Here is an 18,330-nt window from a genome sequence, read left to right as displayed (position 1 = left end):
ACTGGAAGATGGTACCACTGGCTTTGAAGGTAGAGGAGGGGCTAAAGAATGCAGGCGGCATCTAGAAGCTGGAAAAGACAAGGGCATGGATTCTCCCCAGGAGCCCTCAGAGGGAGAGTGGCACGGCCAACACCTTGCTATTGGCCTGTGAAACCCACCTAGACTTCTGGTCACCACAGCTGTACAATAATACATTTGTGGTGATTTAAGCCACTAAATCTGTGGTATTTTGTTACAGCAGCCACAGGAACCAAATACACCTGATGTAGAACTCAACGTTGTCCGGTTTGGAGAGAAAATTGTGCAGTGGTTTAAACTTTGAGGTCATAGCTTCTTAGAGACACTTAATAAATGTGGTCCAATGTATCAAAAGTGCTAAAATTGTGTTCTCTAAAACGTGTTCCAGGCACATTTTCTAGTATCAGCCCTGGAAAATAGTAAGCATCTCTCCCATCTGGTGCAGTCTAGGGGCGGGACCAGAGAGGAAAGGACACGGCTAGGGAAAACCTAAAGGGAAGTTTCACTCTCACTCACCACCTCCTTACTTACTTGAGCCTGGAAGGTTGGGAGGAAATAATGATCCAGGAGATTAGGGTGCAACTGGAGGAGGGAGAGAAGATGGAAGGGAATCCCAGGCACGTGGGAGAAGGAATCCTAACAGTGCCTCCTCTGGGGCTGCCATGTGATGAAAAGAAGCCAACAGGAGTTGGCCACTGTAAGCCCGGTACTTCCTGCTCAGGCAGCAGGGACTTCTGGGCTGTGTCATTGCCATCAGAGAGCAGGGATTCCCACAGGGTCTCCCGTTAGCTCTCCTTTAGAAGAAACGATGATTAAAGAATCAACGACTCTAGAATCATAGATTCTTGGCAGACTGGAGGTTGCCAGAGGCAAGAGGTGAGGGGTGGGTAAAAGTGGTCTAAAGATATAAACGATATAAATTTGTAGTTATAATAACAAATACAGTAAATAAGTCATGGGCATATAATGTACAGCACGGTAGCTATAGTTAATAATACTGTACTGTATATTTGCAAGTTGCTAAGGGAGTGATTTTAAAAGTTCTCATCACAAGAAAGAAAAATTGTAACTCTAATGAGCCGATGGATGTTAATTAGACTTACTGTGGTGATCCTTTCTTAATATTCATATATGTCCACCTGAAACTAATATAATGTTATATGTTAAATATATTTCAATAGGAAAAGGAATCAACTTAATGGGGAAAGGGAAAACTAATTTGCAATTACACTGCTGTGTTTAGCAAGGAGCAGAATAAGAAATACAAATTAATTCAGGATATGAAGATTTGATGCTTTCTGTTTTCGTCAAAACCCAGGAGATTTTCCAAACGGACCGAAGGGAAGGGACAAACGGCCTTGCCACCTCCCAGGTCCACTCTTTAAGTTCTATCTGTGTTGTCACAGGAGCCCACATTCCTACCCAGGCTTCTGGGGATGTGACAGACAAGGAGGACATACATGACTGGGGGTGGGTGAGATAGGGGGAAGAGGAGAGAGGAGGTGGGCTCAAATAGATGAGAATTAAGATGAGCAGCTGGGAGACCCATAGTGTGGGTGATGGGGAAAAAGAGAAGAAAAAGCAGAGGCAACAGAAGGTTGAAAATAAAGCAGAGCCCAGTACCTTGAATATATACCGATGACTTATCTTACACATTCACTCATTTAGGAAGTGGTATTTATCAAGCACTTGCTTGGAACCAGGCATTATTCTAGCATACAGCTCTAGTTCCTACCCTTAAGAGAGTGCTCTTGAGTATGGCTCTGAGAGGAGAATGCGGGAGAAGGATGGCAGGACTCCCAAGCTTCCTTGTTTTGTCTTTGGGAAGACCCAGCAGTGCAGAGCCCCTGCCCCAGGAGTTTCACATGTGATGAAAGATTTAATAATGGGAATGACCAATACAAAATGCAAGCAAGGTGCAAATATGTAGCAGCCACAAGAAGCCTTTCCGGCTACCTTATCTGAGCACCATTGGCTTCACTTCTCAGCCCTCTTGGGGCGGGGAACTGTTTCTGGGGGCCCAGAGTATGCAGGTTCCTCAGTGGCAATTACAACTTTATTCCACGCCCTCCACCTCTCAATACACACACACAGTCCCACCAAAATAGGCCAGTTGGTTCCCCGTCTACACTGAACTTGGGATATCCTCAAGCTGTCCTCACCCCATTTTCCAGGCTGACGCTCAAGGTTGGGATCCAGGAATGTCAGCTCCACAAGGCCCAGCTGGTTTCCTCTCTGATCACTCACTTGACTCAGTTGCTCAAGAGCATTCCCAATTCTCATTCCAGAATGGCTAGACTAGCCACCTGACAGAGGTTTTGCAACAGAGCAACACGGATCCTCTATAAATACCTCTCCCACACTACCTTCCACAAGTTATGGCTCAGTGAAAAGAAACTAACTACCAACGGAAAGCCTAAAGCCTTCCGGGGAGTCTGGTGGCAGTAACTCAGCAATTGAAGCTGCTTTACGGCCTAGAAGCTATAACACATCCACTGATCATTTTGATGACTAATAAGCTGTAACAGCTGTTGAAATAAAGTCTTTAAACAAATTGGAAGATAAAAAAGAAGAAAGAAAGGTTTGGGTTAGTGGTGAGCAAAGCAGACCTTCACAGGTCATCAAATACAAGAAGGACTGGCTCAGCCAGCAGGGTGTGTCTGGCCAAATTCCTCATGCAATCAGACCACACAACGCAATAATCAAACCAAATGAACGCAAAGATCAATTTGTCACCTGAATTCAGACATGTCACTGTGTGGAAAGTGTAACAGTGCTCAAGAGGAATCAGGTGCAATAAATGGTAGGCACTGTTATCCTTAGTCTTAATTCCAAAAATTAAAGGGGGTTTCAGATGTCTAGACCCCAAGTAAGATAAACAGAAATCCTAACTGCGTTAGTCACTGCTCCCTGTTCTTTTCCCTCTTACCTGGCTTCATATTACATCTTGATTTGGGGGAGCCTGGCCCCAATTAATACCCATCAAACACTTCCCCCCTTTTTCTAGCAATAGAGTAAAAAGAGACATCAAGGTTCTGAGGAGTACAGAACTGTCTAGAAGGATACAGAATATTAATGAAAGAAAAATGTGAAATTAACTTTACTTCATGACAAATTGAGTAAATTTCTTTTAAAACAACAGGGTGCCTGCATAGGCATTTTATTTTATTTTTTCTATATAGGTATTTAAAAAACATGTTGGGTAAGGTGAAAAGAAGTGGTTCTGAGGTACATCATACAACTAACTTTTAAAATAAAACATGCAACAATATCATTAGATGTTCTTGATGTCATTTGTAGATGAATTCAGAAAGAAATGTAATAGTTAACAACAATTCTAATACGCAGTGCATTCGTATTGGGAATGCAGGTGATTGGTCAAAATATTTAACATCCAGTAGCAAGAACTGCATGGGTACCATGCAACAAAGAATGGGACTTGAGCCAAGGAGGATGGATCCTGGCCACAAGCAATCAGTATCATGTGCCTAATGGTAATGCTGTGTATCACTCTTGCCATGTCCACTTCAAAATAACCTCGCCATCATCCAACAGGGCTCCTGGGAGAATCACTGTCCACCTGAGTTATGCTTAGTGCAGGTGAATACAGCATTCAGCTATGGCAGAAGAGGGAATCAAAAGTTGAACGTCTCCATCAGCGAGAGTGACTTAGAGGTTGAAAGCCTTTGGCAGAATTCTTGTGTTGGTTTGCCAAGCTATGACGGACTTTCCAAGACTGAGTTCTAAAAAAGAACCCTGATAATTTCATCCTTGGCTCTACATAGAGCCCAAGGAGAGAATGACATGATGTTCCCATTATATCGTGGGGAATGTTTTAAACTTACAACCAGAATGAACCCTTATAACTGGATAACTTGGGTTCATACACGAAAGGATATGGATTGACCAAAGGCAACTCAGGATGAGGCAGAAGGTATGGATGGGGAGATGAGAAGAGAGAATCTTTTTCAGGTCTTCAGGGTGATCGTCCATGGAGACTACTGGCTATTCTGATAAAAAGTGGACTTTATAGACTCCAGAAGATACTGATAGTCTGAGTGAACTAGGATGATATCTAAGAGTCTATAATTCATAGTTTAAATAGTCAAAGCCTTTTATGTTGATCTCATGGAGATCTCTTCCAGTATCAGGCACATAACCAGTTTCGTTTTGTTTTCTGTTTTATTGGCAAATGAATAAAGAAATGGCATTAATACATACTGGGATTTTCCTGCACTAGTACTCAAAGTCAGTCCTTTCAGGAGAAAATTATATTAAACTTTAAGGTAAAATAAATAAGCAAAACACACACACACACAGAGTTACTATGCACCTTAATATACCTGAATCCCTTATTTCCCACCAATCTCTCTGATTCCACTAAACTACTCTGTCATCTCACTTCGCTTAGTAAGTTAAACATATCTATCTGGATATGTTATATCATTGACATTTTTGCCCCACAAGATTTCAACAGTAACGTCTTATGTGAGCTTTAAAGAATTTCATTTTTCATCAGGAAAGGGATGACCTACACACAAAAGTAAAGGTTCTCTTAACACCTTACCAGAATACAACACAGATAATTCCTTTGCCTGCGCCTCAGCTCAGACAAAGAAAACGGTCATTTCTTGCATACTGGCAATGGATGAACAAGGCAGTTCTCCATCACTCATCTGTGCTGGGCATCGCCGCTCCCTCTCTCCATTACTGCCCACACCACTGCTGTCTCGGGGCTGAGTCCTTCCAGTTCTTGTAAACAGCATAGTTTCCTCCAGATCCCAGCGCTGGGCCGGGCTCAGGCTGCTGTCCCTGACCACAGTTCCCCTCTCAATATGCTGTTTGGCCTGAACTTCCTATAGACCAGGAAAAAATCTGGGGCAGTATCAAATGAATTGCCTAAAGTTTGAGTTAGAAACCCTAACATATATCCAAATTTTATTTCCCCCCAATACTGTAAGTTAAATATTACTCATTGAGAAATTTTTTGAATGTAAGATAAGAGGGGGAAACACCTTACAATTATTTCTGGGGGAAAAAATGTAGCCTAAAAAATGTTTATTTCCAATCATTTTGGGAACTGTCTCATGTAATCATGTCTTTGTGGAGTATTTAAAGTACATATGTTGTTTGCAGAAAGGGAATATTATGTACAGTTTATTTTACTTCAAGCTCCACCATTTCAAGTCTAGAATTTGTAAACATCCCACTCAGTCAGACTACACAATGAAGTAACTGGGCAAAACTGAAGAGGATTCTTAGGAGACTTTCACCGACAAAGAATTAAAGCCACTTACTTTTTCTTAAGCCAATCACCTGTATAACTAACGCCGTGAGAAATCGCATTGGCTCAGCTCCCAATTACACGATTCCTTTGTTTGCTGCCTTCATCTAAATCCTCAGTTCCACACTTGGATATGTTAGAGTTTTCTCTTCAGAGAAGAAATCCCAAAGGACACAGATCCTGAAACGTCCCCCAGCTTGTGTTCCCAACCAGTAAAGACCATCTCGTTCTGCTCAGTCTTCTGAAAGAAGCTGTCCCGGGCATGGATGAAAAGTCCTCCTCCCCAGGATAAGCCAGTGTCTCCTCCCCTTGGAAATCAGTCACTAAATAACCTCAGCCCACATCCAACCACCGGCTCCGGCTGGGTGACTCAGTCCTTTAACAACTGCTTACACGGAAAACACACACCAACCAATGAACTCCGGGAGGCCAGGTAAATGGGTTAACAATGGGGGAAACATTACAAAATAGATTTACTAAAGCAAACACGATCATTCAGACCAGCAAACAAGCAGCCAGCACCAACGGAAACCATCCGAGAGCCCACGGGCTGATTACCCTGGGACCAGCTCTCAGGTCAGCGCTCCGTGGAGGGCGGGGGCTGCTAGGAAACCTGGGTGGACCCGCACCCCACACCTGCGCTGCTGCCAAGACTTTTGAAGTCTCTGGATTGGCAACGGAAGGAAACGTGAGCCAATTCCCCTGGTTTATAACACCGGAGGGAAAACATGAGGGAGGAGGCTGTCTGTGTGTTCATTAACCAGCCTCGCTCGCCAGGCTGAACTTTGGGTAGCAGCCATTAATCAGTCCTGTGCAATGCCAGGCGGGGAACATACCTGAGAGGAGAGGAAAAGATAGACGGGGATTCGAGAGAGGAAACCAGAGCCTTTGCGCCCCACCCTCAGCGGGATGGAGGCCTCCGCCGTCTAGCTATTCCCTCCAGGTGAACAGGCGCAGGGACGTGCGCTCCCAGCAAGAAGGGACTTGTGCGGCGTGCAGGGCGCACAGGCATGAACACATTGCTAGCAAACGCTGAGGGAAAAGGAAGGCATGTATTTCCTTAGCTCACAGGTAGGCTCTGCTAGTCTGCCAGCTGGCTGAGCCCTGGGGGCTGGTGCGAGGGAAAGCTCCCCGAGTGGGAACCCAGCAGAGTCCCTGCGAAGGCCGTGGCCTCAGGCCGCCCCCCCCCCCCCCCCATGACCACACTCTGGGCAGCCTGCGCATTTTTCAAACATTTCCCGGCTTTTAGAGGTTGTCCTCGCTGACCGAAAGAATTCCATGACATCTCTCAAGTTCATTTTCATCAGCACTGCAGGCTTTCTCAAAACACTGTTTACTGCCACCGAGACGCTCTGTGGTTATTAAAGGGGGGAGAGGACGGGGCACATGACATGGCCACCCTCCTAAGATGTCTCATTAGAAACAATATTTGGACGAAGCGGTTGTAACCGATGCCACCTAAGAGGTCGGAAAAGAGAAGAAGGAATGTGAAAACCCTTGTTTTGATTTTTAATCTAATCAGCAGGCGCTTGTTATTTCTCGGCGGAGTATGGGAAGCGCGCTATCGGCCCGGCCGCATCTGGTGTACACTTGCAGGTTTCGTTCCTTCAGTCCAACGTGAGCTTTCCAGGAAGGGGGAGGCGGGGGCCGCTCGCCCCTGTCTGTCTGGTTAAGCCATGAATCCATCGCCGGCACATCCCTAAAGACCCTGCGTTTAGCATACAGTACACAAGACATCCTAGCCATCGGGCTCTTGCACTCACTGACCCGCTGTTCCTATGTGCAGGGCTGCTTGTGCGAGGGAACAAAAGCGAGGAGTCCGGGTCACGGCCCCTCCCCACGAAACGGAAGCTCTCAGCTCGCCCTGTCGCTGTTCGGCTAAGTGACTCACGCCTCGCTCCACACATTAGCCCGTGTCAGCTATTTCAGAGACAGGTGGCTTCTGTCAGCCCCGCTACCACCTGAGTCCGTGGGCGCAAGGTGAGAGACTGTCTGGCTCACCTCTCCACCGCCTCCTTCCTTTCAGGTCCAGAGCGCTCTCACTTGCAAAGTGCTCCCGGGCAGGGCCTGCGGAGCACACCTTGGCTCCGTCATTAGCAGAGCAGTAACTCACTGTCAGGGGGTTGAAAGCTCGCCCAACCCTGCGGTGAATCAGGATGAGTTAAATGCTCTCTAGTGAGAAGCACGCAGTTCACCCGGAGGAGGAGGAGTTCCATATCCTGAGCGCTGCCCAAGGAGCCAGGGGAGCTGATCTAAGCAAATCCTGGCTCACACGGACCCTCCACGAGGGGCGTGCGCACTCCACCAAAGGGGTCTCTCAGGTTAAGTCACCACAACCCACCGCGAACGCCCCCCAGCTGGCCCTCACTTCAGCTGACCCTCCTCCGCAGGCCCATCCCAGGGACGCTGCGGCCTCCGTGAACCTGCTCTTCCAGCGCGTTCAGGGTCCTACCCCTCAGCCGCCCACTTCCTTTCACCGACCGGCACTTCAGCAACGTGGAAGCAACGCATTTCTTTGGAGTTACTATTAAGGAGGGAGAGGCTGGTCAATTCCGCATTACCTCAACAAGAAATACTTTTTAGGCTCTGGAAAGGCTAAGAGTCTTGAGAAATTATTTCCCTTCCTTATTCATTTCTTGATTGCCTTTAACAAAATTACCTATGTTAAAGGAATATCTAAAATGTACTTATCAACATTAAGACCACATTATGAAGGGAAGTGATTGAGATGTTAAAAACTGTCAAATTCATCTTGCTTACACTGTTAAAACTGGAGAGATGGTCATTTGTGAGGTACTAGTGAACCTTTTAATATTGCATTTGATCATAAATGGAATGTCTCCCAGACATGAGACAGACGGTTGCCAAAATTATTTGATTCTCAGGAAAGAAGTGGTCCAGTCAGTGGTTAGCTTATGGCTATATTTAAGATAAGCGTATTTCCACAAATATTTTGACACAGGGAACTCCGCGGAGCCCTCCAGTACTGGCCCTGGCTGCCTTAGCATTGTGTCCAGTGGTGATTCAAGACCTGTCTGGCACAGAGGAAAGTAATGTTAAATAAATCATTTAACTTCCAAGGCATGACTGTAAGTGTGTCAAGCTGCAGGACAGATAAAAGAGAAATGTTCTTCCCTCACTGATACTCGATCTTCTGTTGGGACACTCCTGCATTATCCAGGCCAAGGGCAACCTCCTTTTGTACCTAAAATAGTTACAGTTTGTAAAATGATATCTTCTTTCTATCACTTGCAACAGATGGTGCAAACAGGACCTTCTCATTAGTTACCTCCATTTCTGCACATCATCCATTTCCTGGATGGACACTGTTCTTTTATACACGGGAATTCCCTTCGGTGTTTCCAGACTTGTTGCTAGTAGCAAGTCACCTCTGTCACCCGAATATTACTTTCAGTTCCTTAGGCTGTGTCTTTCTTTTTATGACAGTTCTCTAAACTCCTGTTTAACTGGGTAACATACATTCTGCAAAATATTTATTTATAACATTCCTTATTCTACAAAGGATGTATTTGGACACACACACACACACACACACACACACACACACACACACGATATTCATCCAGCAGTTTGCAGCTTACCCAGTGCTTTCAATTGTGATTTCATTTCATGGGCCTCAGAAATACCCATCTGATGGGTAGGAAATGGAAGTGCAAGGAGGTGAGAACCAGAATCAACTCCCCATTGCTGGTAAGGAGTGAAGCAGCCAGAATGCCCTTCTTCAGCCAGGCACTGGGCCACTGCTTCCTTCGCGTTCAAGTGTAAAATCGCGGGTGTGCCCTCCAGGACCCTGGGAGCTGCTCTGGGAGGAGCCGTGTTCCCGAGGCCTTCCCTACCGGGATTACTGAGGGTTTGTTCGAGTTCTGACCTTCTGTGTGCAACGTGTCGAACTCTGTTGGAGAATTACTTCATTTACTTCACTTACAGGTTGAGGTTTTCTCAGCAAAGGAAAGAATGACTGGGACATACCAGTGGGCTTAGGAGCCAATTACCCAGATACTCTCTTGACTTAGTAGGAGGTTTTATCTTCCTACCTCAAAATTAGTTATATTAATTATATAATTAATTATATATTGTATGTACCTAATATACACATTGGTATTTATTATGCTTATTTATTATACTTACTTATATTATATATCAGTAATTATCACTATTTAGATATCATTTCATCACTAGTGATATGTGTTTAAGTATGTATATTTCCGTTAGTCACAGGTACTAAATTACTAATGGGATAAAATATCTGGGCCTTATCTGATTAATGCTTGTTACCATTATGACGCCAATCCTGCTACTGGTGACATTCCTGGGACCACACTTCTCAGAGTTGCTGGATCACTAACAGAAGCATACATCTCTGTCCCTTCTCCTCTATCCTTCTTACCTTTTGTTAGGGAAACTGATCAACTTAATTATGTTGCAAATTTAAAAAGTTGATATAACATGATATACCTTTAGGATAATCATCACAATGTCAGAATAAAAAGTATATACTAGTTTGATAATATGTCTTCAATATATCTGAACTTAAGCAACAAACTGATGATCTATATAGAATGTTATGCTTTATAGCTGCAGCTTAAAAAACTAGGTATTTTTCAGAGACTGTTGCAGAAAATAGTGGTAAACAAATTGATGAATGGTAGATGCCAAGCTAGAGGACAAATGATCCTTTATTCTTGTTCTGTCACTGTCCTCTCACAATGTAGCTACTCAAATCTCAAGGCTTTCGTTGGTTCCTCTAAACCCTTTCTCACATGTCAAGCAGTCTCAGCTTCTTAGCACCAAGTGCCCAGTAGGTTTAACCCCTTCCGGTGGCTTCTGTCTCCCCTGCACAGCTCCTCCTTTCTGCACAGCTTTTCTGAAGCCAACTCTGTGGACCTGGGTTATAATAGTGGCCCTGGAATCACCCCATTGCCTGCATCCTGCTCTGTTTTCATATTGATTGGAGTAGGATATGTGCTGGTGCCATTACGAAGTAATAGAACAAACACACAACACACCGGGAGCTCTGTCAGCAGAACCCATTTTAAGGGGAATTTTATGGATGGCTTCCGATGAAAGGTTTTTTAGTTGTGCCATTATTTTGATCCTTGGCTGAACAATATTAGCCAATCTGTCAAAAGGAGAAAGGGTTGTGTGAGGAAGAGCTCCAGAGGATAACATGGAGGGACAATAACTCAAAAAATCCACCAGGTTCAATTTTCCCTCAAAATCAACATGAAAAAACAATGGTGGAAATCCAGATCAAAACAGTCCAGGTGCCAACTCTTCTTGGGTTCAGAAGAGCCGCCTGTTCTCCTCTTAACAGCAACTTTTGAAGCCAAAAGAAATTCCATGGGTATCCCAGGTATACTGAATTAGTGAACTGGGAAAAGTCTCTCATGTAAGACTGTGAATAGTTGTTATTCGTTGTGTAATTATATGGGCTCATGAACCTTCCCAATTCTCACTAGTTATAAAAGGATTTAAAAGGCTCCATGTTTACAAATTAAATGAGTATAACTTTGCAAGTCCCTCTGTTCTGTTTGAGTTTGGCTGGAGTCTGTGGCCCCTAAACCCCCATTCAGGTGTCCCTTTGCAGTCAGTGCAGCACAGTGAAGTGCGAAGGACACGAAACAGGGAATCATGGACGCTGCACTCTGGTCCAGGTGTTAACATCAGGTTTTTAAATATAAACAAGAAGTGTCTGGTCTAGACTATCTCTAAGGCCCATTCCAACTGTAACGTTCTACGGGTCCACAAAGTATTCATTGAGTAGCCACTACATATGCAAAGCCCAGGATTCAGGCTGATGATGAAGAAAAGATCTGCACGACTTCATACCTACCTTTGAAGGGCTTACATTCTAGTAGGAAAAAAAAATGAGGCCCGTACATGAATATTCAAAATAAGAAAAAGCAAAAATAACTTTGACAATTATCAAATGAGTGCAACAGACAAACACTCTCGGGATCTACATTCTTCTGGCTAGGAGAGCTGAGAAATAATTCTCTGAAGAGGTGATATGTAAGGGAGTCCATAAATAGTGAGCAGAATTTCAGTAGGTAAGAAAGAGTTTCCTTTCTTAGGTATTCAAGGCAGGAAGTAAGACACCTTCAGAGACAGGAGGTGGGGGAGTGCCTAGTGTCCTGGAGCAATGGGTTGATCTCTGACCCAATGAGCAATTTACTTGAGGACAGTGGTTTTCCAACTTCAGCACGCATCAAAGTCACCCGGAGGGCCTGCTAAAACACAGATCACGGCTCCACTTCCAGAGGGTCTGACTTAGCAGGTCTGGGTGTGGCCCGAGAATCTGTATTTCTAACAAGTCCCCAAGTGCTGCTGACCTGCTGGTCCAGGGACGGCTCTTTGAGAACCACTTCTCTTGAGAGAAGTGGAAAGCTCACATCAAAATCTCCACTCAGCTGATTTATTAAGCTTTAGGTGGCAATTATAATTAACCTAGAATTTCTTTACCTGTAAACATGTTCAACTAAGTCTGCTAGAAGATGGAAATGGGGAAAGAGTAAACTCATATTTTTGGAAACTTCCTCTTTACCAAATGCTTTCCAGAATATACTCATTTAATTCCCAGCTCATTTCCACCCGGTAAATGTTATAACCCCCACTTTATAGATAAAGAAACTGGGACCCAGCCTTGGCCAGGTGGCTCAGTTAGTTGGAGCATCATCCTGTACACCAAAAAGGTTGAGGGTTCTATTTCCTGTCAGGGCACATACCTAGGCTGTAGGCTCCATCCCTAGTTGGGCGTGTACAGGAGTCAACTGGTCCCTGTTTCTTACATTGATCTCTCTCTTCTCTCTCTCTCTCTCTTTCCCCTTCCTCTTTCTTTCAAATCAATAAAGACATATTCTCAGGTGAGGACTAAAAACACACACAAAATACTGGGGCCCAGAGACTTAAAGTGTCTTACCCAAAGTCAAAGACCAGGGCAGGGACCCATGAAGAGCCAGAACAACCCTGCTTTCTAGCGTTAAGAAGTCACTGCAGTGGGAATGCAGACTGGTGCAGCCACTGTGGAAAACAGCATGGAGTTTCCTCAAAAAATTAAAAATGGAACTCACATTTGACCCAGTGATCCCACTTCTAGGAATATATCCCAAGAAATCAGAAACACCAATCAGAAAGGATATATGCACCCCTATGTTATAGCAGCACAATTTGCAATAGCTAAGAGTTGGAAACAGCCTAAGTGCCCATCAACAGATGAGTGGATTAAAAAATGGTGGTAATCTACACAATGGAATATGACGCTGCTGTAAAAAATGAAGGAACTCATATCATTCGCAACAGCATGGATGGATCTGGAGAGCATTATGCTAAGCGAAATAAGCCAGTCATAGAAAGATAAATATCACATGATCTCACTCATTTGTGGAATATAATGAACAACATAAACTGATGAACAAAAATAAATCCAGAGACATAGAAGCACAGAACAGACCGTCCAACCTCAGAGGGAAGGGAGGTGGGGGGGGGGGGCGGGGGCGCGTGTAAGAGATTAACCAAAGGACTTGTATGCATGCATTTAAGCATAACCCATGGACACAGACAGTAGGGGGGTGAGGGCATGTGCTGGGGGGCTGGGAACGACTGGGGAGAGAGGTTAATGGGGAAAAAGAAAACATATATAATACTTTAAACCAGCGGTCGCCAACCTTTCAGACCCCATGGACCACCAGTGGTCCACAGACCATCGGTTGGTGACCGCTGCTTTAAACAATAAAGAATTAAAAAAAAAAGAAGTTAATGTAGAGGCCTGACCTTCCTTGAACACTCTTCAAAGGAAAGCAATGGTCCAGCGATTGCTAAGATAGGTATTATTTCCGTCTAAAATCAGGTCCAGAAATACCTAAACAAAGTCATCTGTACTGAATGCTGCAAGAGGTACAAGAGAAAAGTAGACCAGAGCATATTACTGTTATCTACAAATGTGGGGAGAAACTGCCTTCCAAATGATGTCTCCAGGATACCTGTGACCCCCACAAGAATGCTCCATTTCAAAGGCATACCTTTGTGTTTTCAGTTCAAATATCGAGACAGCCAGTCAGCCAGCCAGCCAGCCAGCCAGCGGACATGGCGCAGAAATCTGAGCTGGTCAGCAAAACCAGTGCTTCTCCTTATTTGGATAAATAACAGCCTCAAAGACAGCCAGTTTGGGAGTCATGCATCCCCCAGGCCTGGCATGTGGCACGCTTCTCTGCCTGCCCTGCTGTGCCACGCTGTGCCCTGCACAGACGGCTGGGCAGTGGCAGCCAGCATGGGCCAGTCACTGCTTCCCCACAGGTCCCGGTGCTGCCAGGAGCCTCCTCCTCAGAGATAAGAGCTGCTTCCCTGCGTCCCAAGGACAAACTGCCAGGCTTTGGGCACTCCTGAAACGGAGGCTCTCAGGAGAAAAAACAAGACAGCTGCCAGTCCAGTGACTCCGTGTAAAGAAGTCACGCTCCATATCACAAAACGCCCACCTCCAGCAAAGGGGCAGGGGTGGTCTAGTTGTTCCCCCCAAACACTGCCCCCGAGAGGAAAGAACCCTCTGCCACACAGGAGGGGAGGCATGGGAAGAAAATGCTTTGGAATCTGTGAAGCGCCTTTGGAAGTTCATGATCAGGATCAAGAACTTTCAACTCACTGCAAAGAGAAACAAGCTCCAGGCTGAGCCCAAAGTAGCATGTCTTCCCCCGCTGCCCAGCCCAACTTCCAGTCTTTTTTCCTCCTTCTTTAGATTATCCTTTCTCTTCCTTTCCTTCCCCTCTTTGAAAAGGAACATTGGGCAGAGTTTCTCCCAGAGGCGGTAGGAAGATAGGGGTCAACCAATAGACAAAGGAAATTTCTTAAAATTAGGGCAGGACGATGGCTTGATTCCACTGACGCTCAACTCTCAAGTTCCCCTTCAATGCGCTGAAGCTACAAATTCGTTTCCAATTTTTAAAAAAAGGGTTAATCATCCTCTCCGGTCAGTACCCCTCCCCACCTTGATGCCCAAGGAAGGGTGTGGAGGGATGAGCTGGGTTATGCATGAAAAGGCTTGGGTTCTCCTCATGGGACCTGCTCAGCCGTGGTCTCCGGCCGAGACCGTGGCCCTGCCACTGAACTTTCCTGAGGCTCTGGTTCAGCTGCTAAGTTGGCTCAGGAATAGCTTGTATTCTTACCCTCCTGGTGCCGTGGACATCACATGAGCTAACTTATTTGTAAATGACTTTACATGCAGAAAAGTGTGGTCAATGTGTTATTAAAATCACCAACAAACATTTATAGGCTCATTCAATGAATCGTGAGAGCAAAACAGATAGAAAGACAATACCTACTTTAATATATTCACAGGAGGATAAAGAGGATGGCACACTCTCTTCTGGAGATATAAGAGCTCGTGAAGTAATGGAGATTCTAAATGCCATGCTGTAACATTCCAAAGCATCATCCTTGAGAAAAACGCCCAATATATGCTATGAACTCATATTCAAGAAGGTGCTTGTACCCATTCTCATTCCCAAGTGAACTGGCTACTCTGAACCCAGGCCAGGTTGGTTAAAAGACTTCCCCATCCACTTCATGCTGATAGGATAAGTACATTCCAATATCAATTATTTATAAAATTCATGGTGGGCAATTATACACGTCTCCTTCCCTTCCCAGTTTATCTCCCGGGAGAACCTGTCTTCAGGAATGAGAAGAGAATCTGTGACATCACTTGCCTGTGAACAGAATAAAAGTTTTGGTTGGTGAGGAGGAGGTAAAACCAATTAGCTAAAGATCAATTTTTGAAAGCTCTCAGAATGTCACTATATTGTCCATTCTAGTCTTGTCCCATATTTGTATTAAAAACCATGATCTGTGTGCCTTAGATCTTGATAGAAAACCATTTATCTGTGGTAGTGCTCAAAAAATAATTTTTTTTTGGGGGGGGGGGGGACAGGCACAGATGTATAGCACAGTGTAGTGATTTAATAGAAATGTTTGTTATTGAGCATATATGCCGAGACGGATTTGCACATACAGATACTCACTGTATCTACTTTAAAATATAAAAATGTTTTGGTAGATTTTATAGTAAGATGTACTATGTATATGAGTAAAATTCTGCAGATCAAAATTCTCTGCCAAAATTAAAAATATCAAAATAACCACTTCTGACTCATTGCTATGCTGTAGTCACAAAGTGGTACTGAATAGAAGCTTATTAGCATTTCACTCAATTTCTTCAGTTCATTGTTACAAATAATAAAAATACAGACACATTTTAAAAGACCATATTTCAGTCTTAAAATGGCCAGATTAACATAATTATAGCCGTAGGTTGCCAATAGTGGCACATTTCTCATTTTTGCGAGAATGTAGAGGTTCTCCCAGATCGCAGGCTAATAGGCTCCTTGGTCTGGATTTAGAAGGGAAATCCGCAGCAAGTTTCTGAAGCATTAAGATCCGAACCCTGGAGATACCTATGAGTGACTGGCGCTGCAGTGGAGCAGTTTTTTTGTTTGTTTTGTTTTGCAGTGACACAGCTGCTAAGAAATATATTTTTAGATTTGCTTTTAAAGCAAGCAAAAATGGCATCCACTTTGCAGATATGCATCTAACAGGGGTGGGCAAACTTTTTGGCTCGAGGGCCACAATGGGTTCTTAAACTGGACCGGAGGGCCGGGACAAAAGCATGGATGGAGTGTTTGTGTGAACTAATATAAATTCAAAGTAAACATCATTACATAAAAGGGCACGGTCTTTTTTTTCAATAGTTTTATTCATTTCAAACGGGCCGGATCCGGCCCGCAGGCCGTAGTTTGCCCACGGCTGGTCTAGAATGTCCCCTCAGTCTCTAGGCTGATGGGTCAACCATCTACCAAATGCTCTTTTCAGTACAAAGAATGGCGCCGGGCGCAGCTCCCAGAGCCGGCTGTGCCGCCTCGCACCTCAGAGGCGAGTTGCAATAAAAGCACTCCCTGCGCCTCAGCCCTGTAGATCAGGTCCCTGCTCTTCCGGAATTACTTCATCACTGACATTGTTATGTTTGGGTTTTTCTTTGGCAGCTCTTCCTACTATGTCAAGGGCAGATGGAAAGGAACAGGTTCAAAGAGTTAAATCAGAAGAAGGGGAAGCATGACCTTTGATTCACAGGAAAAGACAAACATAAAAAGAATGAAATCAAGTGCATGAGTCAATCAACTGAGTGAAACATGCTTTCTGCACTTTGGGACCAGGGCCTGTGCTAGAGCTTCCTGGACAAGGGGAAGGACCCGTGGCCTCAATGACACGCTGGGCGTTCACACTTCTTATCAGAAAAGGCCTTAAGTAAATCAATCTGCACGAAAGGGACCGAGGAAACAGCTCCTCTTTTGTGCCAAATACCAAGATGCTGGAGGTGTTGAGAACACTTAAGCGAGAATTCGATTTGACTCTGAGATCCAAATGGTTCATTTTCTTAAACGGTATAATCTTTAATAATGGTTTACTCTGCCCCTCTATGAACACCCAACTCGGGGTTTGTCATAATGCCTGGGTTTCTACACTTCACTCGATAACAAGATATTGTCACTCTTTCTGCCAGACCCTCACACCAAGTGCACTATCATGCTTTAAGTCAATTTTAAATGGACTTTATTTAGTTGTGACAAAGCAAGAATATTCATTAACTTTCAAGTTCTTGGCACTACTTATCTTTGCAGTACTCGTTAATACAACATTATTTAATTGATAACATTTAAAAACTTGTTTCTTCTATGTGCCACTTAAAATCATTGGCTCCAAGGGAAAAACAGTTTTGGAAGTAGTTTGACTAGTAATACATTAAAGTTTCAAACAGAGTTATTGTCAGAGCCTTAGCAAAGAGGCCGACTTTTGAAAATAACACTATAATGCTATACAACCCTTTAAAGCCAATGTTATTTTATTCAAAGTATCTCATAATTTGAAGCAGCTGCTGTTTTTCAGTTGTCTTGATGGCTCGCTCCCCTTCAATAAAACATTGAATGATATGAATCGGGTTAGTTGAGAAACCCATTTCTTTCGGGTCCAGGCCCATGCATTTCTGACTAATGAGCTCTGGCCACTCCACAGCGTTGTGCTGCTGTCTGGACGCTAAGTGAAAGCTGGCTGTGCTCAGCGACTACAATGGAAGGCTGAGGAGTCAATGGCATAGTGTTTGCCTGAATCAATCAAGAAAACAACCCTCAAGAGGGTGAGAACCAAAAGAGGAGAGCCCTGGAAATGGGCAAAAGGCTGGTGTCAGGGGCTGGGGGGGGCCTGGGATCCAGCCCTATTTTTGTCACTTCCTTACGTTGTGGCCTTAACCAACTCACACCAGCCATGCTAGCCTCCTGAGTCACAACCGGCGGTGAAAGAGTGATGAGAGGTGATGTGTAAGTCCTTTCCACCTCTAGAATGCTGATTCCGATAAGCCAGGCCTGTTTCTTCAGGGAGCGCCAACGACACAGGCCAGATGTATTTCCTAGTCACAGGAGCCAGCCCCAGCTACTCAGCGCGGACAGTGTCACACCTGCAAATCACACGCAAGCAAAGGGATCGCCAACCCCACAGGGAAAAAGCAGGGCTTGCCACCAGGCAACATGGATCTTAAAAACATTTCTTTCCTCTTCAAAAGATGAATGTGTGCCCTCCCCAAATTTACATAAAAGTAACACAAGCTCACCTGAGGGATTTTAGGAAAATTATGGAGAAAAGAATGGTCACCTGGAAGCCCTCTGCAGGGTAGGATCTTGGCCCCGAGGGAGCCTGTACTGATATGACAGGAAATGAACTCCTATAGTCCAAGCTGCCCTGACGGGGACTCACAGAGGAGACATTCAACCCCAGGGAAAAAAACAACAACATATAGGTACAGGGGATACAACCGGAAAATACCGGGACATATGATCCCAGTCAAAGGCCATTTCTGCTAGCACCTATATTTATGAGCCAAGAAACGGGGTGTGGCTTGGATATAAAAAAGCTGAAGTGTGGCATTAACCTTTCCTGAACTTTCTAGCAAGGCCCAGAGCTCTCAGGAGCTC

At 44.6% G+C, this 18,330-nt stretch overlaps 1 protein-coding gene across 1 annotated transcript in view; it reads right to left on the bottom strand.

Annotated features, from left to right (window-relative positions):
• The window catches only part of KIAA1217 (KIAA1217 ortholog), a 315,079-nt gene that overhangs the window by 68,824 nt on the left and 227,925 nt on the right, over window positions 1–18,330 (bottom strand).

This window comes from Myotis daubentonii, chromosome 1, assembly GCF_963259705.1.
Source record: "Myotis daubentonii chromosome 1, mMyoDau2.1, whole genome shotgun sequence".
Classification (NCBI taxonomy): Eukaryota; Metazoa; Chordata; class Mammalia; order Chiroptera; family Vespertilionidae; genus Myotis; species Myotis daubentonii.
This window is presented reverse-complemented; position numbering and strand designations above follow the sequence as displayed.